The sequence below is a fragment of the Cryptomeria japonica genome, unplaced genomic scaffold, assembly GCF_030272615.1.
Source record: "Cryptomeria japonica unplaced genomic scaffold, Sugi_1.0 HiC_scaffold_248, whole genome shotgun sequence".
Lineage (NCBI taxonomy): Eukaryota > Viridiplantae > Streptophyta > Pinopsida > Cupressales > Cupressaceae > Cryptomeria > Cryptomeria japonica.
Genome location: NW_026729070.1, coordinates 15400 through 41500, shown reverse-complemented (window position 1 = coordinate 41500; position 26101 = coordinate 15400). Strand labels below are relative to the sequence as shown.

The window sequence follows — 26101 nt, the reverse complement described above, 5'->3', positions numbered from 1 at the left end:
GTTGCGCGCCCTGGTGCGCACCAAGGAGCGCTCCGAAGTGTGCTCCAAGGTGCGGCGTGCACGAAGTCGGAGCCCGGTTTGCCCCGGGTGCGCACCTCGCGTGCACCTTCGCCGCGGTGGGCACCATGGCGTGCACGAAGTCGGAGCCCGGTTTGCCCCGGGTGCGCACCCCGCGTGCACCTTCGCCGGGGTGGGCACCTCGGCTGGGTTGCGCGCCCTGGTGCGCACCAAGGAGCGCTCCGAAGTGTGCTCCAAGGTGCGGCGTGCACGAAGTCGGAGCCCGGTTTGCCCCGGGTGCGCACCTCGCGTGCACCTTCGCCGCGGTGGGCACCTTGGCTGGGTTGGGCACCATTGAGCGCTCCGAAGTGTGCTCCAAGGTGCGCACCATGGCCCTCCAAGGTGCGCAGCATGGCGTGCACGAAGTCGGAGCCCGGTTTGCCCCGGGTGCGCACCTCGCGTGCACCTTCGCCAGGGTGGGCACCTCGGTGCGCACACCTTCTCAATGTTTTCTTGCCTTTTCTGGAAATTGGTGAAGGCAGCGCATCAAAGGTGCGCACCTCGGTGTGCTCCGAGGTGCGAACCCGAGAGCGCTCCGAGGTGCCCACGAAGTCGAAAGTCGGGTTAATTGCATTGTTTTCCCCGGGTGCGCTCCGAGGTGCGCAACATCGGTGCGCACCAAGGAGGGCTCCGAAGTGTGCTCCAAGGTGCGCACGATTCGGAGCTCGGTTTGCCCGGGGTGCGCACACCTTGGCTGGGTTGCGCACCCTTTGTGCGCTCCAAGGTGCGCACGAAGTCGGAGCTCGGTTTGCCCCGGGTGCGCACCTTCGCCAGGGTGCGCACCTTGATGCGCACGCCTTGGCTGGGCTGCGCACCTTGGTGGGCGCCATGGTGCGCACCTTTCGTGCGCTCCAAGGTGCGCACGAAGTCGGAGCTCGGTTTGCCCCGGGTGCGCACCTTGGTGGGCGCCATGGTGCACTCCGAGGTGCCCAAGATTGGTGCGCACCAAGGAGCGCTCCGAAGTGCGCTCCAAGGTGCGCAGGTGCGCGCGAAGTCGAAAGTTGGGTTAATTGTCCGGTTTGCCTCGGGTGCGCACCTTGCGTGCACCTTCGCCAGGGTGGGCGCCTTGGTGCGCACACCTTGGCTGGGCTGCGCACCCGGGCGCGCACACCTTGGCACCCGCGTTTCCTTCATTTTAAATTTTTTTTTTTTACAATCTCTCAAGTGGGAAATTCTATAATCTCAACTTTTTTTGCCTTTTCAGGAAACTTTTGAATGGAGCGCATCATTGGTGCGCTCCGAAGTGTGCTCCAAGGTGCGCACCTCTGGTGTGCTCCAAAGCTCTCTCCAGCTGCGTGCACCTGCCCCGGCCGCGCACCCGGCCCCGCCCAGCTTCGCTCACCTGTCCCGGGCGTCTGGTGCGGAACCTTAGAGTAAGAAACATCACCGTGCACCTTGGCCAACGTGCGCGACTCGACCGAGCGCGCACTGGCCGAGGTGCACACCGATTTCACCTGGGTGCGCGCGCAGCACCTCGGGCGCACCGGGGTGCGCGCACAACGCCCGGGTTGCACCGTGGCCTGTGTGCTCGGGGCGCCTCGGGTGCGCGCTCGGTGTCGCCCCCCGCGCGCGCGGTAGTGCGGGCAGCGCACCCCGGCCCGGCCCGGCCCCGACGAGAACGCAAACGGGCAAAAGGTTTATTCAAATAGCATTGCGACGCCCGGCGAAAAACTAAGAAAGGGTGCAACACCGGGACTTCCCGGGAGGTCACCCATCCCAGTACTACTCCGGCCCAAGCGCGCTTAACTGCGGAGTTCTGATGGGATCCGGTGCACTAACGCTGGTATGATCGCACCCGTTATGAGCTTGTCGCAGTGTGTACTTAGCAAACCGCGACCCACGTGCGAATCCACCCCGGCCACCCACCCCCGTCGAGGTGCACACCCTCCCTCGCGAAGTGCGCCCCGTTCGCCAAGTGTGAGCCCTGCCCGGGTGCGCGCACCTTGCTAGGGCGTCGGGTGTGCACCCGGCCCGGCCTACGTGCGTGCACCTGGACGGGGCGTCGTGTGCGTGCAGTGTCCCGTCTGCAACGCGGTGCCCACACACCACCTCGGGCGCAACGACCTGCGCTCACATGTGGGCCGAGTGCACCTTGGTGCATGTTCGGGGCGCCTCGGGTGCACGCTCGATCTTGCCCCGGTGCACCAAGGCGCTCGGTTTGCCCCGGGTGCGCACTTGGTGCAAGGTGGGCACCCAAAATAGGGATCAAGCACCAAAACACAAGTTTCGGGATGCAAAATGGGACCCAAGGACCACAAATGCGTTCCAAGACCCATGATGGGTCCACGAGAACAAAAATGTGTTCCGAGACTTAATAAACAAATATTGGGTTTTAGGAGAAGAAACATGCTCTGATGCCCAAAACGAGAATTGACCCCGAAAAGGCCACAGGCCAAAAGTGGGATGCGAGACAAAAAAAAATGGGACCCGAGGACCAAAATTGGGTTCCCAGGTCGAAGACAGGGCAACCGGACAAGAAACGACCTCTAAGGCTCGAAATGAGTCCCGACGACTAAAACTTGACAAGAAGCACCCATCAGGCACCCAACTCGACACCCATGGGATGCCGACCCACCCGGGCTTCCACCTAGCACACCTTGGCACCCACCCACCCTCGCACCCAACCTCGCACCCAACTTAGCACCTTTGAACCCACATTGGCACTCACCCTGACCCTGGCACCTTGGAACCCACATTGGCACTCACCTTGACCCTGGCACCCACCTTTGCACTCACCTTGGGACCCACCCTGGCTCCCACCTCGGCACCCACCCAGACACCCACCTTGGTTCCTTGGCACCCACCTTGGATCCTTGGCACCCACCCCGACACCCACCTTGGCACGCAACTTGGCTACTTGCCACCCACCTTGGCTCCTTGACGCCCACCCCGACAACCACCCCGTGACCTACCCTGGCTAGGGTTGGTGCACACCCACCCTGGTGCCCACCTTGGCACCCACCCCATGACCCACCTTGGCACGCACCTTAGTACCCACCCCGTTACCCACCCTAGGACCCACCCCGTGACCCACCTTGGCCAGGGTGGGTGCCTTGGTGCGCACAACTTGCCTGGGCTGCACACCAGGGCGGGCTCAAGATGGCACCCGCGTTCCGTTTTTTTCACTATCTTTCAAAACGGAAATTTTAAAATCTCGTTTTTTTTTTTTTTTTGCCTTTTCTGGAAATTAGTGAAGGCAGCGCATCAAAGGTGCGCAATGCTGGTGCGAACCCGGGAGCGCTCCGATGTGTGCTCCAAGGTGCGGCGTGCACGAAGTCCGAGCCCGGCTTGCCCCGGGTGCGCACCTCGCGTGCACCTTCGCCGGGGTGAGCACCTTGGCTGGGTTGCGCGCCCTGGTGCGCACCAAGGAGCGCTCTGAAGTGTGCTCCAAGGTGCGGCGTGCACGAAGTCGGAGCTCGGTTTGCCCCGGGTGTGCACCTCGGGTGCGCACCTCGCGTGCACCTTCGCTGCGGTGGGCACCTTGGCTGGGTTGCGCGCCTTGGTGGGCACCATGCAGTGCACGAAGTCGGAGCCCGGTTTGCCCCGGGCGCGCACCTCCGCCAGGGTGGGCACCTTGGTGCGCACAACTTGCCTGGGCTGCGCACCAGGAAGGGCTCAAGATGGCACCCGCGTTCCGTTTTTTTCACTATCTTTCAGAACGGAAATTTTAAAATATCGTTTTTTTTTGCCTTTTCTGGAAATTAGTGAAGGCAGCGCATCAAAGGTGCGCAACGCTGGTGCGAACCTGGGAGCGCTCCGATGTGTGCTCCAAGGTGCGGCGTGCACGAAGTCGGAGCCCGGTTTGCCCCGGGTGCGCCCTGGTGGGCACCATGGTGCGCACCAAGGAGCGCTCCGAAGTGTGCTCCAAGGTGCGGCCTGCACGAAGTCGGAGCCCGGTTTGCCCCGGGCGTGCACCGCGGGTGGGCACCTTGGTGCGCATGCCTTGCCTGGGCTGCGCACCAGGGCGGGCTCAAGATGGCACCCGCGTTCCGTTTTTTTCACTATCTTTCAAAACGGAAATTTTAAAATCTCATTTTTTTTTGCCTTTTCTGGAAATTAGTGAAGGCAGCGCATCAAAGGTGCGCACCTCGCTGCCCACCACGGTGCGCAACGCCGGTGGGCACCCGGGAGTGCTTCGAAGTGTGCTCCAAGGTGCTGCGTGCACGTTGTCGGAGCCCGGTTTGCCCCGGGTGCGCACCTCGCGTGCACCTTCGTCGGGGTGGGCACCTTGGCTGGGTTTGCCCCGGCTGCGCTCCGAAGCGGGGTTATTGGAGCGCCGCCTCTTTTTTTGTCGGAGCGTTTGGTGGGGTTTCTCGCATTGGCTCTTCCCAGGCCCGGTTGCCACCCTGGCGCGCACGAAGTCGGAAGTAGGGTTAATTGCCCGGGTGCGCACCTTTGCCAGGGTGGGCACCTTACCTGGGCTGTGCACCAGGGCGGGCTCAAGATGGCACCCGCGTTCCGTTTTTTTCACTATCTTTCAAAACGGAAATTTTAAAATCTCCTCTTTTTTTTGCCTTTTCTGGAAATTAGTGAAGGCAGCGCATCAAAGGTGCGCACCTCGCTGCCCACCTTGGTGTGCTCTGAGGTGCGCACCCGGGAGCGCTACGAAGTGTGCTCCAAGGTGCGGCGTGCACGTTGTCGGAGCCCGGTTTGCCCCGGGTGCGCACCTCGCCTGCACCTTGGCCGGGGTGGGCACCCTCGCTGGGTTTGCCCAGGGTGCGCTCCGAAGCGGGGTTACTGGAGCGCCCCCTCTTTTTTTGTCAGAGCGTTTGGTGGGGTTTCTCGCATTGGCTCTTCCCAGGCCCGGTTGTTGGGTGCGCTCCCACCCTGGCGCGCGCGAAGTTGGAAGTTGGGTTAATTGCCCGGGCGCGCACCTTCGCCAGGGTGGGCACCTTGGTGCGCACACCTTGGCTGGGCTGCGCACCAGGGCGGGCTCAAGATGGCACCAGCATTCCCTTTTTCTCACTATCTTTCAAAACGGAAATTTTAAAATCTCGTTTTTTTTTGCCTTTTATGGAAATTAGTGAAGGCATCGCATCAAAGGTGCGCACCTCGCTGCCCACCTTGGTGTGCTCCGAGGTGCCCACCACGGTGCGCTCCGAGGTGCCCACCACGGTGCGCAACGCCGGTGCGAACCCGGGAGCGCCCCGATGTGTGCTCCAAGGTGCGGCGTGCACGAAGCCGGACCCCGGTTTGCCCCGGGTGCGCACCTCGCGTGCACCTTGGTGCGCACACCTTGGCTGGGTTGCGCGGCCTGGTGGGCACCATGGTGCGCACCAAGGAGCGCTCCGAAGTGTGCTCCAAGGTGCGGCGTGCACGAAGTCCTAGCCCGGTTTGCCCCGGGTGCGCACCTTCGCCGCGGTGGGCACCATGGCGTGCACGAAGTCGGAGCCCGGTTTGCCCCGGGTGCGCACCTCGCGTGCACCTTCGCCGGGGTGGGCACCTCGGCTGGGTTGCGCGCCCTGGTGCGCACCAAGGAGCGCTCCGAAGTGTGCTCCAAGGTGCGGCGTGCACGAAGTCGGAGCCCGGTTTGCCCCGGGTGCGCACCTTCGCCGCGGTGGGCACCCTGGTGCGCACCATGGCGTGCACGAAGTCGGAGCCCGGTTTGCCCCGGGTGCGCACCTCGCGTGCACCTTCGGCGGGGTTGCGCGCCCTGGTGCGCACCAAGGAGCGCTCCGAAGTGTGCTCCAAGGTGCGGCGTGCACGAAGTCGGAGCCCGGTTTGCCCCGGGTGCGCACCTCGCGTGCACCTTCGGCGGGGTTGCGCGCCCTGGTGGGCACCATGGTGCGCACCAAGGAGCGCTCCGAAGTGTGCTCCAAGGTGCGGCGTGCACGAAGTCGGAGCCCGGTTTGCCCCGGGTGCGCACCTCGCGTGCACCTTCGCCGCGGTGGGCACCATGGCGTGCACGAAGTCGGAGCCCGGTTTGCCCCGGGTGCGCACCTCGCGTGCACCTTCGCCGGGGTGGGCACCTCGGCTGGGTTGCGCGCCCTGGTGCGCACCAAGGAGCGCTCCGAAGTGTGCTCCAAGGTGCGGCGTGCACGAAGTCGGAGCCCGGTTTGCCCCGGGTGCGCACCTCGCGTGCACCTTCGCCGCGGTGGGCACCATGGCGTGCACGAAGTCGGAGCCCGGTTTGCCCCGGGTGCGCACCCCGCGTGCACCTTCGCCGGGGTGGGCACCTCGGCTGGGTTGCGCGCCCTGGTGCGCACCAAGGAGCGCTCCGAAGTGTGCTCCAAGGTGCGGCGTGCACGAAGTCGGAGCCCGGTTTGCCCCGGGTGCGCACCTCGCGTGCACCTTCGCCGCGGTGGGCACCTTGGCTGGGTTGGGCACCATTGAGCGCTCCGAAGTGTGCTCCAAGGTGCGCACCATGGCCCTCCAAGGTGCGCAGCATGGCGTGCACGAAGTCGGAGCCCGGTTTGCCCCGGGTGCGCACCTCGCGTGCACCTTCGCCAGGGTGGGCACCTCGGTGCGCACACCTTCTCAATGTTTTCTTGCCTTTTCTGGAAATTGGTGAAGGCAGCGCATCAAAGGTGCGCACCTCGGTGTGCTCCGAGGTGCGAACCCGAGAGCGCTCCGAGGTGCCCACGAAGTCGAAAGTCGGGTTAATTGCATTGTTTTCCCCGGGTGCGCTCCGAGGTGCGCAACATCGGTGCGCACCAAGGAGGGCTCCGAAGTGTGCTCCAAGGTGCGCACGATTCGGAGCTCGGTTTGCCCGGGGTGCGCACACCTTGGCTGGGTTGCGCACCCTTTGTGCGCTCCAAGGTGCGCACGAAGTCGGAGCTCGGTTTGCCCCGGGTGCGCACCTTCGCCAGGGTGCGCACCTTGATGCGCACGCCTTGGCTGGGCTGCGCACCTTGGTGGGCGCCATGGTGCGCACCTTTCGTGCGCTCCAAGGTGCGCACGAAGTCGGAGCTCGGTTTGCCCCGGGTGCGCACCTTGGTGGGCGCCATGGTGCACTCCGAGGTGCCCAAGATTGGTGCGCACCAAGGAGCGCTCCGAAGTGCGCTCCAAGGTGCGCAGGTGCACGCGAAGTCGAAAGTTGGGTTAATTGTCCGGTTTGCCTCGGGTGCGCACCTTGCGTGCACCTTCGCCAGGGTGGGCGCCTTGGTGCGCACACCTTGGCTGGGCTGCGCACCCGGGCGCGCACACCTTGGCACCCGCGTTTCCTTCATTTTAAATTTTTTTTTTTTACAATCTCTCAAGTGGGAAATTCTATAATCTCAACTTTTTTTGCCTTTTCAGGAAACTTTTGAATGGAGCGCATCATTGGTGCGCTCCGAAGTGTGCTCCAAGGTGCGCACCTCTGGTGTGCTCCAAAGCTCTCTCCAGCTGCGTGCACCTGCCCCGGCCGCGCACCCGGCCCCGCCCAGCTTCGCTCACCTGTCCCGGGCGTCTGGTGCGGAACCTTAGAGTAAGAAACATCACCGTGCACCTTGGCCAACGTGCGCGACTCGACCGAGCGCGCACTGGCCGAGGTGCACACCGATTTCACCTGGGTGCGCGCGCAGCACCTCGGGCGCACCGGGGTGCGCGCACAACGCCCGGGTTGCACCGTGGCCTGTGTGCTCGGGGCGCCTCGGGTGCGCGCTCGGTGTCGCCCCCGCGCGCGCGGTAGTGCGGGCAGCGCACCCCGGCCCGGCCCGGCCCCGACGAGAACGCAAACGGGCAAAAGGTTTATTCAAATAGCATTGCGACGCCCGGCGAAAAACTAAAAAAGGGTGCAACACCGGGACTTCCCGGGAGGTCACCCATCCCAGTACTACTCCGGCCCAAGCGCGCTTAACTGCGGAGTTCTGATGGGATCCGGTGCACTAACGCTGGTATGATCGCACCCGTTATGAGCTTGTCGCAGTGTGTACTTAGCAAACCGCGACCCACGTGCGAATCCACCCCGGCCACCCACCCCCGTCGAGGTGCACACCCTCCCTCGCGAAGTGCGCCCCGTTCGCCAAGTGTGAGCCCTGCCCGGGTGCGCGCACCTTGCTAGGGCGTCGGGTGTGCACCCGGCCCGGCCTACGTGCGTGCACCTGGACGGGGCGTCGTGTGCGTGCAGTGTCCCGTCTGCAACGCGGTGCCCACACACCACCTCGGGCGCAACGACCTGCGCTCACATGTGGGCCGAGTGCACCTTGGTGCATGTTCGGGGCGCCTCGGGTGCACGCTCGATCTTGCCCCGGTGCACCAAGGCGCTCGGTTTGCCCCGGGTGCGCACTTGGTGCAAGGTGGGCACCCAAAATAGGGATCAAGCACCAAAACACAAGTTTCGGGATGCAAAATGGGACCCAAGGACCACAAATGCGTTCCAAGACCCATGATGGGTCCACGAGAACAAAAATGTGTTCCGAGACTTAATAAACAAATATTGGGTTTTAGGAGAAGAAACATGCTCTGATGCCCAAAACGAGAATCGACCCCGAAAAGGCCACAGGCCAAAAGTGGGATGCGAGACAAAAAAAAATGGGACCCGAGGACCAAAATTGGGTTCCCAGGTCGAAGACAGGGCAACCGGACAAGAAACGACCTCTAAGGCTCGAAATGAGTCCCGACGACTAAAACTTGACAAGAAGCACCCATCAGGCACCCAACTCGACACCCATGGGATGCCGACCCACCCGGGCTTCCACCTAGCACACCTTGGCACCCACCCACCCTCGCACCCAACCTCGCACCCAACTTAGCACCTTTGAACCCACATTGGCACTCACCCTGACCCTGGCACCTTGGAACCCACATTGGCACTCACCTTGACCCTGGCACCCACCTTTGCACTCACCTTGGGACCCACCCTGGCTCCCACCTCGGCACCCACCCAGACACCCACCTTGGTTCCTTGGCACCCACCTTGGATCCTTGGCACCCACCCCGACACCCACCTTGGCACGCAACTTGGCTACTTGCCACCCACCTTGGCTCCTTGACGCCCACCCCGACAACCACCCCGTGACCTACCCTGGCTAGGGTTGGTGCACACCCACCCTGGTGCCCACCTTGGCACCCACCCCATGACCCACCTTGGCACGCACCTTAGTACCCACCCCGTTACCCACCCTAGGACCCACCCCGTGACCCACCTTGGCCAGGGTGGGTGCCTTGGTGCGCACAACTTGCCTGGGCTGCACACCAGGGCGGGCTCAAGATGGCACCCGCGTTCCGTTTTTTTCACTATCTTTCAAAACGGAAATTTTAAAATCTCGTTTTTTTTTTTTTTTTGCCTTTTCTGGAAATTAGTGAAGGCAGCGCATCAAAGGTGCGCAATGCTGGTGCGAACCCGGGAGCGCTCCGATGTGTGCTCCAAGGTGCGGCGTGCACGAAGTCCGAGCCCGGCTTGCCCCGGGTGCGCACCTCGCGTGCACCTTCGCCGGGGTGAGCACCTTGGCTGGGTTGCGCGCCCTGGTGCGCACCAAGGAGCGCTCTGAAGTGTGCTCCAAGGTGCGGCGTGCACGAAGTCGGAGCTCGGTTTGCCCCGGGTGTGCACCTCGGGTGCGCACCTCGCGTGCACCTTCGCTGCGGTGGGCACCTTGGCTGGGTTGCGCGCCTTGGTGGGCACCATGCAGTGCACGAAGTCGGAGCCCGGTTTGCCCCGGGCGCGCACCTCCGCCAGGGTGGGCACCTTGGTGCGCACAACTTGCCTGGGCTGCGCACCAGGAAGGGCTCAAGATGGCACCCGCGTTCCGTTTTTTTCACTATCTTTCAGAACGGAAATTTTAAAATATCGTTTTTTTTTGCCTTTTCTGGAAATTAGTGAAGGCAGCGCATCAAAGGTGCGCAACGCTGGTGCGAACCTGGGAGCGCTCCGATGTGTGCTCCAAGGTGCGGCGTGCACGAAGTCGGAGCCCGGTTTGCCCCGGGTGCGCCCTGGTGGGCACCATGGTGCGCACCAAGGAGCGCTCCGAAGTGTGCTCCAAGGTGCGGCCTGCACGAAGTCGGAGCCCGGTTTGCCCCGGGCGTGCACCGCGGGTGGGCACCTTGGTGCGCATGCCTTGCCTGGGCTGCGCACCAGGGCGGGCTCAAGATGGCACCCGCGTTCCGTTTTTTTCACTATCTTTCAAAACGGAAATTTTAAAATCTCATTTTTTTTTGCCTTTTCTGGAAATTAGTGAAGGCAGCGCATCAAAGGTGCGCACCTCGCTGCCCACCACGGTGCGCAACGCCGGTGGGCACCCGGGAGTGCTTCGAAGTGTGCTCCAAGGTGCTGCGTGCACGTTGTCGGAGCCCGGTTTGCCCCGGGTGCGCACCTCGCGTGCACCTTCGTCGGGGTGGGCACCTTGGCTGGGTTTGCCCCGGCTGCGCTCCGAAGCGGGGTTATTGGAGCGCCGCCTCTTTTTTTGTCGGAGCGTTTGGTGGGGTTTCTCGCATTGGCTCTTCCCAGGCCCGGTTGCCACCCTGGCGCGCACGAAGTCGGAAGTAGGGTTAATTGCCCGGGTGCGCACCTTTGCCAGGGTGGGCACCTTACCTGGGCTGTGCACCAGGGCGGGCTCAAGATGGCACCCGCGTTCCGTTTTTTTCACTATCTTTCAAAACGGAAATTTTAAAATCTCCTCTTTTTTTTGCCTTTTCTGGAAATTAGTGAAGGCAGCGCATCAAAGGTGCGCACCTCGCTGCCCACCTTGGTGTGCTCTGAGGTGCGCACCCGGGAGCGCTACGAAGTGTGCTCCAAGGTGCGGCGTGCACGTTGTCGGAGCCCGGTTTGCCCCGGGTGCGCACCTCGCCTGCACCTTGGCCGGGGTGGGCACCCTCGCTGGGTTTGCCCAGGGTGCGCTCCGAAGCGGGGTTACTGGAGCGCCCCCTCTTTTTTTGTCAGAGCGTTTGGTGGGGTTTCTCGCATTGGCTCTTCCCAGGCCCGGTTGTTGGGTGCGCTCCCACCCTGGCGCGCGCGAAGTTGGAAGTTGGGTTAATTGCCCGGGCGCGCACCTTCGCCAGGGTGGGCACCTTGGTGCGCACACCTTGGCTGGGCTGCGCACCAGGGCGGGCTCAAGATGGCACCAGCATTCCCTTTTTCTCACTATCTTTCAAAACGGAAATTTTAAAATCTCGTTTTTTTTTGCCTTTTATGGAAATTAGTGAAGGCATCGCATCAAAGGTGCGCACCTCGCTGCCCACCTTGGTGTGCTCCGAGGTGCCCACCACGGTGCGCTCCGAGGTGCCCACCACGGTGCGCAACGCCGGTGCGAACCCGGGAGCGCCCCGATGTGTGCTCCAAGGTGCGGCGTGCACGAAGCCGGACCCCGGTTTGCCCCGGGTGCGCACCTCGCGTGCACCTTGGTGCGCACACCTTGGCTGGGTTGCGCGGCCTGGTGGGCACCATGGTGCGCACCAAGGAGCGCTCCGAAGTGTGCTCCAAGGTGCGGCGTGCACGAAGTCCTAGCCCGGTTTGCCCCGGGTGCGCACCTTCGCCGCGGTGGGCACCATGGCGTGCACGAAGTCGGAGCCCGGTTTGCCCCGGGTGCGCACCTCGCGTGCACCTTCGCCGGGGTGGGCACCTCGGCTGGGTTGCGCGCCCTGGTGCGCACCAAGGAGCGCTCCGAAGTGTGCTCCAAGGTGCGGCGTGCACGAAGTCGGAGCCCGGTTTGCCCCGGGTGCGCACCTTCGCCGCGGTGGGCACCCTGGTGCGCACCATGGCGTGCACGAAGTCGGAGCCCGGTTTGCCCCGGGTGCGCACCTCGCGTGCACCTTCGGCGGGGTTGCGCGCCCTGGTGCGCACCAAGGAGCGCTCCGAAGTGTGCTCCAAGGTGCGGCGTGCACGAAGTCGGAGCCCGGTTTGCCCCGGGTGCGCACCTCGCGTGCACCTTCGGCGGGGTTGCGCGCCCTGGTGGGCACCATGGTGCGCACCAAGGAGCGCTCCGAAGTGTGCTCCAAGGTGCGGCGTGCACGAAGTCGGAGCCCGGTTTGCCCCGGGTGCGCACCTCGCGTGCACCTTCGCCGCGGTGGGCACCATGGCGTGCACGAAGTCGGAGCCCGGTTTGCCCCGGGTGCGCACCTCGCGTGCACCTTCGCCGGGGTGGGCACCTCGGCTGGGTTGCGCGCCCTGGTGCGCACCAAGGAGCGCTCCGAAGTGTGCTCCAAGGTGCGGCGTGCACGAAGTCGGAGCCCGGTTTGCCCCGGGTGCGCACCTCGCGTGCACCTTCGCCGCGGTGGGCACCATGGCGTGCACGAAGTCGGAGCCCGGTTTGCCCCGGGTGCGCACCCCGCGTGCACCTTCGCCGGGGTGGGCACCTCGGCTGGGTTGCGCGCCCTGGTGCGCACCAAGGAGCGCTCCGAAGTGTGCTCCAAGGTGCGGCGTGCACGAAGTCGGAGCCCGGTTTGCCCCGGGTGCGCACCTCGCGTGCACCTTCGCCGCGGTGGGCACCTTGGCTGGGTTGGGCACCATTGAGCGCTCCGAAGTGTGCTCCAAGGTGCGCACCATGGCCCTCCAAGGTGCGCAGCATGGCGTGCACGAAGTCGGAGCCCGGTTTGCCCCGGGTGCGCACCTCGCGTGCACCTTCGCCAGGGTGGGCACCTCGGTGCGCACACCTTCTCAATGTTTTCTTGCCTTTTCTGGAAATTGGTGAAGGCAGCGCATCAAAGGTGCGCACCTCGGTGTGCTCCGAGGTGCGAACCCGAGAGCGCTCCGAGGTGCCCACGAAGTCGAAAGTCGGGTTAATTGCATTGTTTTCCCCGGGTGCGCTCCGAGGTGCGCAACATCGGTGCGCACCAAGGAGGGCTCCGAAGTGTGCTCCAAGGTGCGCACGATTCGGAGCTCGGTTTGCCCGGGGTGCGCACACCTTGGCTGGGTTGCGCACCCTTTGTGCGCTCCAAGGTGCGCACGAAGTCGGAGCTCGGTTTGCCCCGGGTGCGCACCTTCGCCAGGGTGCGCACCTTGATGCGCACGCCTTGGCTGGGCTGCGCACCTTGGTGGGCGCCATGGTGCGCACCTTTCGTGCGCTCCAAGGTGCGCACGAAGTCGGAGCTCGGTTTGCCCCGGGTGCGCACCTTGGTGGGCGCCATGGTGCACTCCGAGGTGCCCAAGATTGGTGCGCACCAAGGAGCGCTCCGAAGTGCGCTCCAAGGTGCGCAGGTGCGCGCGAAGTCGAAAGTTGGGTTAATTGTCCGGTTTGCCTCGGGTGCGCACCTTGCGTGCACCTTCGCCAGGGTGGGCGCCTTGGTGCGCACACCTTGGCTGGGCTGCGCACCCGGGCGCGCACACCTTGGCACCCGCGTTTCCTTCATTTTAAATTTTTTTTTTTTACAATCTCTCAAGTGGGAAATTCTATAATCTCAACTTTTTTTGCCTTTTCAGGAAACTTTTGAATGGAGCGCATCATTGGTGCGCTCCGAAGTGTGCTCCAAGGTGCGCACCTCTGGTGTGCTCCAAAGCTCTCTCCAGCTGCGTGCACCTGCCCCGGCCGCGCACCCGGCCCCGCCCAGCTTCGCTCACCTGTCCCGGGCGTCTGGTGCGGAACCTTAGAGTAAGAAACATCACCGTGCACCTTGGCCAACGTGCGCGACTCGACCGAGCGCGCACTGGCCGAGGTGCACACCGATTTCACCTGGGTGCGCGCGCAGCACCTCGGGCGCACCGGGGTGCGCGCACAACGCCCGGGTTGCACCGTGGCCTGTGTGCTCGGGGCGCCTCGGGTGCGCGCTCGGTGTCGCCCCCCGCGCGCGCGGTAGTGCGGGCAGCGCACCCCGGCCCGGCCCGGCCCCGACGAGAACGCAAACGGGCAAAAGGTTTATTCAAATAGCATTGCGACGCCCGGCGAAAAACTAAAAAAGGGTGCAACACCGGGACTTCCCGGGAGGTCACCCATCCCAGTACTACTCCGGCCCAAGCGCGCTTAACTGCGGAGTTCTGATGGGATCCGGTGCACTAACGCTGGTATGATCGCACCCGTTATGAGCTTGTCGCAGTGTGTACTTAGCAAACCGCGACCCACGTGCGAATCCACCCCGGCCACCCACCCCCGTCGAGGTGCACACCCTCCCTCGCGAAGTGCGCCCCGTTCGCCAAGTGTGAGCCCTGCCCGGGTGCGCGCACCTTGCTAGGGCGTCGGGTGTGCACCCGGCCCGGCCTACGTGCGTGCACCTGGACGGGGCGTCGTGTGCGTGCAGTGTCCCGTCTGCAACGCGGTGCCCACACACCACCTCGGGCGCAACGACCTGCGCTCACATGTGGGCCGAGTGCACCTTGGTGCATGTTCGGGGCGCCTCGGGTGCACGCTCGATCTTGCCCCGGTGCACCAAGGCGCTCGGTTTGCCCCGGGTGCGCACTTGGTGCAAGGTGGGCACCCAAAATAGGGATCAAGCACCAAAACACAAGTTTCGGGATGCAAAATGGGACCCAAGGACCACAAATGCGTTCCAAGACCCATGATGGGTCCACGAGAACAAAAATGTGTTCCGAGACTTAATAAACAAATATTGGGTTTTAGGAGAAGAAACATGCTCTGATGCCCAAAACGAGAATCGACCCCGAAAAGGCCACAGGCCAAAAGTGGGATGCGAGACAAAAAAAAATGGGACCCGAGGACCAAAATTGGGTTCCCAGGTCGAAGACAGGGCAACCGGACAAGAAACGACCTCTAAGGCTCGAAATGAGTCCCGACGACTAAAACTTGACAAGAAGCACCCATCAGGCACCCAACTCGACACCCATGGGATGCCGACCCACCCGGGCTTCCACCTAGCACACCTTGGCACCCACCCACCCTCGCACCCAACCTCGCACCCAACTTAGCACCTTTGAACCCACATTGGCACTCACCCTGACCCTGGCACCTTGGAACCCACATTGGCACTCACCTTGACCCTGGCACCCACCTTTGCACTCACCTTGGGACCCACCCTGGCTCCCACCTCGGCACCCACCCAGACACCCACCTTGGTTCCTTGGCACCCACCTTGGATCCTTGGCACCCACCCCGACACCCACCTTGGCATGCAACTTGGCTACTTGCCACCCACCTTGGCTCCTTGACGCCCACCCCGACAACCACCCCGTGACCTACCCTGGCTAGGGTTGGTGCACACCCACCCTGGTGCCCACCTTGGCACCCACCCCATGACCCACCTTGGCACGCACCTTAGTACCCACCCCGTTACCCACCCTAGGACCCACCCCGTGACCCACCTTGGCCAGGGTGGGTGCCTTGGTGCGCACAACTTGCCTGGGCTGCACACCAGGGCGGGCTCAAGATGGCACCCGCGTTCCGTTTTTTTCACTATCTTTCAAAACGGAAATTTTAAAATCTCGTTTTTTTTTTTTTTTTGCCTTTTCTGGAAATTAGTGAAGGCAGCGCATCAAAGGTGCGCAATGCTGGTGCGAACCCGGGAGCGCTCCGATGTGTGCTCCAAGGTGCGGCGTGCACGAAGTCCGAGCCCGGCTTGCCCCGGGTGCGCACCTCGCGTGCACCTTCGTCGGGGTGAGCACCTTGGCTGGGTTGCGCGCCCTGGTGCGCACCAAGGAGCGCTCTGAAGTGTGCTCCAAGGTGCGGCGTGCACGAAGTCGGAGCTCGGTTTGCCCCGGGTGTGCACCTCGGGTGCGCACCTCGCGTGCACCTTCGCTGCGGTGGGCACCTTGGCTGGGTTGCGCGCCTTGGTGGGCACCATGCAGTGCACGAAGTCGGAGCCCGGTTTGCCCCGGGCGCGCACCTCCGCCAGGGTGGGCACCTTGGTGCGCACAACTTGCCTGGGCTGCGCACCAGGAAGGGCTCAAGATGGCACCCGCGTTCCGTTTTTTTCACTATCTTTCAGAACGGAAATTTTAAAATATCGTTTTTTTTTGCCTTTTCTGGAAATTAGTGAAGGCAGCGCATCAAAGGTGCGCAACGCTGGTGCGAACCTGGGAGCGCTCCGATGTGTGCTCCAAGGTGCGGCGTGCACGAAGTCGGAGCCCGGTTTGCCCCGGGTGCGCCCTGGTGGGCACCATGGTGCGCACCAAGGAGCGCTCCGAAGTGTGCTCCAAGGTGCGGCCTGCACGAAGTCGGAGCCCGGTTTGCCCCGGGCGTGCACCGCGGGTGGGCACCTTGGTGCGCATGCCTTGCCTGGGCTGCGCACCAGGGCGGGCTCAAGATGGCACCCGCGTTCCGTTTTTTTCACTATCTTTCAAAACGGAAATTTTAAAATCTCATTTTTTTTTGCCTTTTCTGGAAATTAGTGAAGGCAGCGCATCAAAGGTGCGCACCTCGCTGCCCACCACGGTGCGCAACGCCGGTGGGCACCCGGGAGTGCTTCGAAGTGTGCTCCAAGGTGCTGCGTGCACGTTGTCGGAGCCCGGTTTGCCCCGGGTGCGCACCTCGCGTGCACCTTCGTCGGGGTGGGCACCTTGGCTGGGTTTGCCCCGGCTGCGCTCCGAAGCGGGGTTATTGGAGCGCCGCCTCTTTTTTTGTCGGAGCGTTTGGTGGGGTTTCTCGCATTGGCTCTTCCCAGGCCCGGTTGCCACCCTGGCGCGCACGAAGTCGGAAGTAGGGTTAATTGCCCGGGTGCGCACCTTTGCCAGGGTGGGCACCTTACCTGGGCTGTGCACCAGGGCGGGCTCAAGATGGCACCCGCGTTCCGTTTTTTTCACTATCTTTCAAAACGGAAATTTTAAAATCTCCTCTTTTTTTTGCCTTTTCTGGAAATTAGTGAAGGCAGCGCATCAAAGGTGCGCACCTCGCTGCCCACCTTGGTGTGCTCTGAGGTGCGCACCCGGGAGCGCTACGAAGTGTGCTCCAAGGTGCGGCGTGCACGTTGTCGGAGCCCGGTTTGCCCCGGGTGCGCACCTCGCCTGCACCTTGGCCGGGGTGGGCACCCTGGCTGGGTTTGCCCAGGGTGCGCTCCGAAGCGGGGTTACTGGAGCGCCCCCTCTTTTTTTGTCAGAGCGTTTGGTGGGGTTTCTCGCATTGGCTCTTCCCAGGCCCGGTTGTTGGGTGCGCTCCCACCCTGGCGCGCGCGAAGTTGGAAGTTGGGTTAATTGCCCGGGCGCGCACCTTCGCCAGGGTGGGCACCTTGGTGCGCACACCTTGGCTGGGCTGCGCACCAGGGCGGGCTCAAGATGGCACCAGCATTCCCTTTTTCTCACTATCTTTCAAAACGGAAATTTTAAAATCTCGTTTTTTTTTGCCTTTTATGGAAATTAGTGAAGGCATCGCATCAAAGGTGCGCACCTCGCTGCCCACCTTGGTGTGCTCCGAGGTGCCCACCACGGTGCGCTCCGAGGTGCCCACCACGGTGCGCAACGCCGGTGCGAACCCGGGAGCGCCCCGATGTGTGCTCCAAGGTGCGGCGTGCACGAAGCCGGACCCCGGTTTGCCCCGGGTGCGCACCTCGCGTGCACCTTGGTGCGCACACCTTGGCTGGGTTGCGCGGCCTGGTGGGCACCATGGTGCGCACCAAGGAGCGCTCCGAAGTGTGCTCCAAGGTGCGGCGTGCACGAAGTCCTAGCCCGGTTTGCCCCGGGTGCGCACCTTCGCCGCGGTGGGCACCATGGCGTGCACGAAGTCGGAGCCCGGTTTGCCCCGGGTGCGCACCTCGCGTGCACCTTCGCCGGGGTGGGCACCTCGGCTGGGTTGCGCGCCCTGGTGCGCACCAAGGAGCGCTCCGAAGTGTGCTCCAAGGTGCGGCGTGCACGAAGTCGGAGCCCGGTTTGCCCCGGGTGCGCACCTTCGCCGCGGTGGGCACCCTGGTGCGCACCATGGCGTGCACGAAGTCGGAGCCCGGTTTGCCCCGGGTGCGCACCTCGCGTGCACCTTCGGCGGGGTTGCGCGCCCTGGTGCGCACCAAGGAGCGCTCCGAAGTGTGCTCCAAGGTGCGGCGTGCACGAAGTCGGAGCCCGGTTTGCCCCGGGTGCGCACCTCGCGTGCACCTTCGGCGGGGTTGCGCGCCCTGGTGGGCACCATGGTGCGCACCAAGGAGCGCTCCGAAGTGTGCTCCAAGGTGCGGCGTGCACGAAGTCGGAGCCCGGTTTGCCCCGGGTGCGCACCTCGCGTGCACCTTCGCCGCGGTGGGCACCATGGCGTGCACGAAGTCGGAGCCCGGTTTGCCCCGGGTGCGCACCTCGCGTGCACCTTCGCCGGGGTGGGCACCTCGGCTGGGTTGCGCGCCCTGGTGCGCACCAAGGAGCGCTCCGAAGTGTGCTCCAAGGTGCGGCGTGCACGAAGTCGGAGCCCGGTTTGCCCCGGGTGCGCACCTCGCGTGCACCTTCGCCGCGGTGGGCACCATGGCGTGCACGAAGTCGGAGCCCGGTTTGCCCCGGGTGCGCACCCCGCGTGCACCTTCGCCGGGGTGGGCACCTCGGCTGGGTTGCGCGCCCTGGTGCGCACCAAGGAGCGCTCCGAAGTGTGCTCCAAGGTGCGGCGTGCACGAAGTCGGAGCCCGGTTTGCCCCGGGTGCGCACCTCGCGTGCACCTTCGCCGCGGTGGGCACCTTGGCTGGGTTGGGCACCATTGAGCGCTCCGAAGTGTGCTCCAAGGTGCGCACCATGGCCCTCCAAGGTGCGCAGCATGGCGTGCACGAAGTCGGAGCCCGGTTTGCCCCGGGTGCGCACCTCGCGTGCACCTTCGCCAGGGTGGGCACCTCGGTGCGCACACCTTCTCAATGTTTTCTTGCCTTTTCTGGAAATTGGTGAAGGCAGCGCATCAAAGGTGCGCACCTCGGTGTGCTCCGAGGTGCGAACCTGAGAGCGCTCCGAGGTGCCCACGAAGTCGAAAGTCGGGTTAATTGCATTGTTTTCCCCGGGTGCGCTCCGAGGTGCGCAACATCGGTGCGCACCAAGGAGGGCTCCGAAGTGTGCTCCAAGGTGCGCACGATTCGGAGCTCGGTTTGCCCGGGGTGCGCACACCTTGGCTGGGTTGCGCACCCTTTGTGCGCTCCAAGGTGCGCACGAAGTCGGAGCTCGGTTTGCCCCGGGTGCGCACCTTCGCCAGGGTGCGCACCTTGATGCGCACGCCTTGGCTGGGCTGCGCACCTTGGTGGGCGCCATGGTGCGCACCTTTCGTGCGCTCCAAGGTGCGCACGAAGTCGGAGCTCGGTTTGCCCCGGGTGCGCACCTTGGTGGGCGCCATGGTGCACTCCGAGGTGCCCAAGATTGGTGCGCACCAAGGAGCGCTCCGAAGTGCGCTCCAAGGTGCGCAGGTGCGCGCGAAGTCGAAAGTTGGGTTAATTGTCCGGTTTGCCTCGGGTGCGCACCTTGCGTGCACCTTCGCCAGGGTGGGCGCCTTGGTGCGCACACCTTGGCTGGGCTGCGCACCCGGGCGCGCACACCTTGGCACCCGCGTTTCCTTCATTTTAAATTTTTTTTTTTTACAATCTCTCAAGTGGGAAATTCTATAATCTCAACTTTTTTTGCCTTTTCAGGAAACTTTTGAATGGAGCGCATCATTGGTGCGCTCCGAAGTGTGCTCCAAGGTGCGCACCTCTGGTGTGCTCCAAAGCTCTCTCCAGCTGCGTGCACCTGCCCCGGCCGCGCACCCGGCCCCGCCCAGCTTCGCTCACCTGTCCCGGGCGTCTGGTGCGGAACCTTAGAGTAAGAAACATCACCGTGCACCTTGGCCAACGTGCGCGACTCGACCGAGCGCGCACTGGCCGAGGTGCACACCGATTTCACCTGGGTGCGCGCGCAGCACCTCGGGCGCACCGGGGTGCGCGCACAACGCCCGGGTTGCACCGTGGCCTGTGTGCTCGGGGCGCCTCGGGTGCGCGCTCGGTGTCGCCCCCCGCGCGCGCGGTAGTGCGGGCAGCGCACCCCGGCCCGGCCCGGCCCCGACGAGAACGCAAACGGGCAAAAGGTTTATTCAAATAGCATTGCGACGCCCGGCGAAAAACTAAGAAAGGGTGCAACACCGGGACTTCCCGGGAGGTCACCCATCCCAGTACTACTCCGGCCCAAGCGCGCTTAACTGCGGAGTTCTGATGGGATCCGGTGCACTAACGCTGGTATGATCGCACCCGTTATGAGCTTGTCGCAGTGTGTACTTAGCAAACCGCGACCCACGTGCGAATCCACCCCGGCCACCCACCCCCGTCGAGGTGCACACCCTCCCTCGCGAAGTGCGCCCCGTTCGCCAAGTGTGAGCCCTGCCCGGGTGCGCGCACCTTGCTAGGGCGTCGGGTGTGCACCCGGCCCGGCCTACGTGCGTGCACCTGGACGGGGCGTCGTGTGCGTGCAGTGTCCCGTCTGCAACGCGGTGCCCACACACCACCTCGGGCGCAACGACCTGCGCTCACATGTGGGCCGAGTGCACCTTGGTGCATGTTCGGGGCGCCTCGGGTGCACGCTCGATCTTGCCCCGGTGCACCAAGGCGCTCGGTTTGCCCCGGGTGCGCACTTGGTGCAAGGTGGGCACCCAAAATAGGGATCAAGCACCAAAACACAAGTTTCGGGATGCAAAATGGGACCCAAGGACCACAAATGCGTTCCAAGACCCATGATGGGTCCACGAGAACAAAAATGTGTTCCGAGACTTAATAAACAAATATTGGGTTTTAGGAGAAGAAACATGCTCTGATGCCCAAAACGAGAATCGACCCCGAAAAGGCCACAGGCCAAAAGTGGGATGCGAGACAAAAAAAAATGGGACCCGAGGACCAAAATTGGGTTCCCAGGTCGAAGACAGGGCAACCGGACAAGAAACGACCTCTAAGGCTCGAAATGAGTCCCGACGACTAAAACTTGACAAGAAGCACCCATCAGGCACCCAACTCGACACCCATGGGATGCCGACCCACCCGGGCTTCCACCTAGCACACCTTGGCACCCACCCACCCTCGCACCCAACCTCGCACCCAACTTAGCACCTTTGAACCCACATTGGCACTCACCCTGACCCTGGCACCTTGGAACCCACATTGGCACTCACCTTGACCCTGGCACCCACCTTTGCACTCACCTTGGGACCCACCCTGGCTCCCACCTCGGCACCCACCCAGACACCCACCTTGGTTCCTTGGCACCCACCTTGGATCCTTGGCACCCACCCCGACACCCACCTTGGCACGCAACTTGGCTACTTGCCACCCACCTTGGCTCCTTGACGCCCACCCCGACAACCACCCCGTGACCTACCCTGGCTAGGGTTGGTGCACACCCACCCTGGTGCCCACCTTGGCACCCACCCCATGACCCACCTTGGCACGCACCTTAGTACCCACCCCGTTACCCACCCTAGGACCCACCCCGTGACCCACCTTGGCCAGGGTGGGTGCCTTGGTGCGCACAACTTGCCTGGGCTGCACACCAGGGCGGGCTCAAGATGGCACCCGCGTTCCGTTTTTTTCACTATCTTTCAAAACGGAAATTTTAAAATCTCGTTTTTTTTTTTTTTTTTGCCTTTTCTGGAAATTAGTGAAGGCAGCGCATCAAAGGTGCGCAATGCTGGTGCGAACCCGGGAGCGCTCCGATGTGTGCTCCAAGGTGCGGCGTGCACGAAGTCCGAGCCCGGCTTGCCCCGGGTGCGCACCTCGCGTGCACCTTCGCCGGGGTGAGCACCTTGGCTGGGTTGCGCGCCCTGGTGCGCACCAAGGAGCGCTCTGAAGTGTGCTCCAAGGTGCGGCGTGCACGAAGTCGGAGCTCGGTTTGCCCCGGGTGTGCACCTCGGGTGCGCACCTCGCGTGCACCTTCGCTGCGGTGGGCACCTTGGCTGGGTTGCGCGCCTTGGTGGGCACCATGCAGTGCACGAAGTCGGAGCCCGGTTTGCCCCGGGCGCGCACCTCCGCCAGGGTGGGCACCTTGGTGCGCACAACTTGCCTGGGCTGCGCACCAGGAAGGGCTCAAGATGGCACCCGCGTTCCGTTTTTTTCACTATCTTTCAGAACGGAAATTTTAAAATATCGTTTTTTTTTGCCTTTTCTGGAAATTAGTGAAGGCAGCGCATCAAAGGTGCGCAACGCTGGTGCGAACCTGGGAGCGCTCCGATGTGTGCTCCAAGGTGCGGCGTGCACGAAGTCGGAGCCCGGTTTGCCCCGGGTGCGCCCTGGTGGGCACCAAGGAGCGCTCCGAAGTGTGCTCCAAGGTGCGGCCTGCACGAAGTCGGAGCCCGGTTTGCCCCGGGCGTGCACCGCGGGTGGGCACCTTGGTGCGCATGCCTTGCCTGGGCTGCGCACCAGGGCGGGCTCAAGATGGCACCCGCGTTCCGTTTTTTTCACTATCTTTCAAAACGGAAATTTTAAAATCTCATTTTTTTTTGCCTTTTCTGGAAATTAGTGAAGGCAGCGCATCAAAGGTGCGCACCTCGCTGCCCACCACGGTGCGCAACGCCGGTGGGCACCCGGGAGTGCTTCGAAGTGTGCTCCAAGGTGCTGCGTGCACGTTGTCGGAGCCCGGTTTGCCCCGGGTGCGCACCTCGCGTGCACCTTCGTCGGGGTGGGCACCTTGGCTGGGTTTGCCCCGGCTGCGCTCCGAAGCGGGGTTATTGGAGCGCCGCCTCTTTTTTTGTCGGAGCGTTTGGTGGGGTTTCTCGCATTGGCTCTTCCCAGGCCCGGTTGCCACCCTGGCGCGCACGAAGTCGGAAGTAGGGTTAATTGCCCGGGTGCGCACCTTTGCCAGGGTGGGCACCTTACCTGGGCTGTGCACCAGGGCGGGCTCAAGATGGCACCCGCGTTCCGTTTTTTTCACTATCTTTCAAAACGGAAATTTTAAAATCTCCTCTTTTTTTTGCCTTTTCTGGAAATTAGTGAAGGCAGCGCATCAAAGGTGCGCACCTCGCTGCCCACCTTGGTGTGCTCTGAGGTGCGCACCCGGGAGCGCTACGAAGTGTGCTCCAAGGTGCGGCGTGCACGTTGTCGGAGCCCGGTTTGCCCCGGGTGCGCACCTCGCCTGCACCTTGGCCGGGGTGGGCACCCTGGCTGGGTTTGCCCAGGGTGCGCTCCGAAGCGGGGTTACTGGAGCGCCCCCTCTTTTTTTGTCAGAGCGTTTGGTGGGGTTTCTCGCATTGGCTCTTCCCAGGCCCGGTTGTTGGGTGCGCTCCCACCCTGGCGCGCGCGAAGTTGGAAGTTGGGTTAATTGCCCGGGCGCGCACCTTCGCCAGGGTGGGCACCTTGGTGCGCACACCTTGGCTGGGCTGCGCACCAGGGCGGGCTCAAGATGGCACCAGCATTCCCTTTTTCTCACTATCTTTCAAAACGGAAATTTTAAAATCTCGTTTTTTTTTGCCTTTTATGGAAATTAGTGAAGGCATCGCATCAAAGGTGCGCACCTCGCTGCCCACCTTGGTGTGCTCCGAGGTGCCCACCACGGTGCGCTCCGAGGTGCCCACCACGGTGCGCAACGCCGGTGCGAACCCGGGAGCGCCCCGATGTGTGCTCCAAGGTGCGGCGTGCACGAAGCCGGACCCCGGTTTGCCCCGGGTGCGCACCTCGCGTGCACCTTGGTGCGCACACCTTGGCTGGGTTGCGCGGCCTGGTGGGCACCATGGTGCGCACCAAGGAGCGCTCCGAAGTGTGCTCCAAGGTGCGGCGTGCACGAAGTCCTAGCCCGGTTTGCCCCGGGTGCGCACCTTCGCCGCGGTGGGCACCATGGCGTGCACGAAGTCGGAGCCCGGTTTGCCCCGGGTGCGCACCTCGCGTGCACCTTCGCCGGGGTGGGCACCTCGGCTGGGTTGCGCGCCCTGGTGCGCACCAAGGAGCGCTCCGAAGTGTGCTCCAAGGTGCGGCGTGCACGAAGTCGGAGCCCGGTTTGCCCCGGGTGCGCACCTTCGCCGCGGTGGGCACCCTGGTGCGCACCATGGCGTGCACGAAGTCGGAGCCCGGTTTGCCCCGGGTGCGCACCTCGCGTGCACCTTCGGCGGGGTTGCGCGCCCTGGTGCGCACCAAGGAGCGCTCCGAAGTGTGCTCCAAGGTGCGGCGTGCACGAAGTCGGAGCCCGGTTTGCCCCGGGTGCGCACCTCGCGTGCACCTTCGGCGGGGTTGCGCGCCCTGGTGGGCACCATGGTGCGCACCAAGGAGCGCTCCGAAGTGTGCTCCAAGGTGCGGCGTGCACGAAGTCGGAGCCCGGTTTGCCCCGGGTGCGCACCTCGCGTGCACCTTCGCCGCGGTGGGCACCATGGCGTGCACGAAGTCGGAGCCCGGTTTGCCCCGGGTGCGCACCTCGCGTGCACCTTCGCCGGGGTGGGCACCTCGGCTGGGTTGCGCGCCCTGGTGCGCACCAAGGAGCGCTCCGAAGTGTGCTCCAAGGTGCGGCGTGCACGAAGTCGGAGCCCGGTTTGCCCCGGGTGCGCACCTCGCGTGCACCTTCGCCGCGGTGGGCACCATGGCGTGCACGAAGTCGGAGCCCGGTTTGCCCCGGGTGCGCACCCCGCGTGCACCTTCGCCGGGGTGGGCACCTCGGCTGGGTTGCGCGCCCTGGTGCGCACCAAGGAGCGCTCCGAAGTGTGCTCCAAGGTGCGGCGTGCACGAAGTCGGAGCCCGGTTTGCCCCGGGTGCGCACCTCGCGTGCACCTTCGCCGCGGTGGGCACCTTGGCTGGGTTGGGCACCATTGAGCGCTCCGAAGTGTGCTCCAAGGTGCGCACCATGGCCCTCCAAGGTGCGCAGCATGGCGTGCACGAAGTCGGAGCCCGGTTTGCCCCGGGTGCGCACCTCGCGTGCACCTTCGCCAGGGTGGGCACCTCGGTGCGCACACCTTCTCAATGTTTTCTTGCCTTTTCTGGAAATTGGTGAAGGCAGCGCATCAAAGGTGCGCACCTCGGTGTGCTCCGAGGTGCGAACCCGAGAGCGCTCCGAGGTGCCCACGAAGTCGAAAGTCGGGTTAATTGCATTGTTTTCCCCGGGTGCGCTCCGAGGTGCGCAACATCGGTGCGCACCAAGGAGGGCTCCGAAGTGTGCTCCAAGGTGCGCACGATTCGGAGCTCGGTTTGCCCGGGGTGCGCACACCTTGGCTGGGTTGCGCACCCTTTGTGCGCTCCAAGGTGCGCACGAAGTCGGAGCTCGGTTTGCCCCGGGTGCGCACCTTCGCCAGGGTGCGCACCTTGATGCGCACGCCTTGGCTGGGCTGCGCACCTTGGTGGGCGCCATGGTGCGCACCTTTCGTGCGCTCCAAGGTGCGCACGAAGTCGGAGCTCGGTTTGCCCCGGGTGCGCACCTTGGTGGGCGCCATGGTGCACTCCGAGGTGCCCAAGATTGGTGCGCACCAAGGAGCGCTCCGAAGTGCGCTCCAAGGTGCGCAGGTGCGCGCGAAGTCGAAAGTTGGGTTAATTGTCCGGTTTGCCTCGGGTGCGCACCTTGCGTGCACCTTCGCCAGGGTGGGCGCCTTGGTGCGCACACCTTGGCTGGGCTGCGCACCCGGGCGCGCACACCTTGGCACCCGCGTTTCCTTCATTTTAAATTTTTTTTTTTTACAATCTCTCAAGTGGGAAATTCTATAATCTCAACTTTTTTTGCCTTTTCAGGAAACTTTTGAATGGAGCGCATCATTGGTGCGCTCCGAAGTGTGCTCCAAGGTGCGCACCTCTGGTGTGCTCCAAAGCTCTCTCCAGCTGCGTGCACCTGCCCCGGCCGCGCACCCGGCCCCGCCCAGCTTCGCTCACCTGTCCCGGGCGTCTGGTGCGGAACCTTAGAGTAAGAAACATCACCGTGCACCTTGGCCAACGTGCGCGACTCGACCGAGCGCGCACTGGCCGAGGTGCACACCGATTTCACCTGGGTGCGCGCGCAGCACCTCGGGCGCACCGGGGTGCGCGCACAACGCCCGGGTTGCACCGTGGCCTGTGTGCTCGGGGCGCCTCGGGTGCGCGCTCGGTGTCGCCCCCCGCGCGCGCGGTAGTGCGGGCAGCGCACCCCGGCCCGGCCCGGCCCCGACGAGAACGCAAACGGGCAAAAGGTTTATTCAAATAGCATTGCGACGCCCGGCGAAAAACTAAGAAAGGGTGCAACACCGGGACTTCCCGGGAGGTCACCCATCCCAGTACTACTCCGGCCCAAGCGCGCTTAACTGCGGAGTTCTGATGGGATCCGGTGCACTAACGCTGGTATGATCGCACCCGTTATGAGCTTGTCGCAGTGTGTACTTAGCAAACCGCGACCCACGTGCGAATCCACCCCGGCCACCCACCCCCGTCGAGGTGCACACCCTCCCTCGCGAAGTGCGCCCCGTTCGCCAAG

The 26101-nt window shown here is 63.7% G+C and overlaps 5 non-coding genes across 5 annotated transcripts; all 5 read right to left on the bottom strand.

The window, feature by feature from the left end:
- Positions 1 to 1735: 1735 nt before the first annotated feature.
- Positions 1736 to 1854, bottom strand: LOC131869461 (5S ribosomal RNA). Its single transcript, XR_009367844.1, has one exon. It is a non-coding gene; the product is annotated as a 5S ribosomal RNA (ribosomal RNA).
- A 5915-nt stretch (positions 1855 to 7769) lies between these two features.
- Positions 7770 to 7888, bottom strand: LOC131869460 (5S ribosomal RNA). The gene has a single exon (XR_009367843.1). It is a non-coding gene; the product is annotated as a 5S ribosomal RNA (ribosomal RNA).
- Positions 7889 to 13804: 5916 nt separating this feature from the next.
- LOC131869459 (5S ribosomal RNA) lies at positions 13805 to 13923 on the bottom strand. The gene has a single exon (XR_009367842.1). It is a non-coding gene; the product is annotated as a 5S ribosomal RNA (ribosomal RNA).
- Positions 13924 to 19839: 5916 nt separating this feature from the next.
- On the bottom strand, positions 19840 to 19958 carry LOC131869458 (5S ribosomal RNA). The gene has a single exon (XR_009367841.1). It is a non-coding gene; the product is annotated as a 5S ribosomal RNA (ribosomal RNA).
- A 5905-nt stretch (positions 19959 to 25863) lies between these two features.
- Positions 25864 to 25982, bottom strand: LOC131869494 (5S ribosomal RNA). Its single transcript, XR_009367877.1, has one exon. It is a non-coding gene; the product is annotated as a 5S ribosomal RNA (ribosomal RNA).
- Positions 25983 to 26101: the final 119 nt, after the last annotated feature.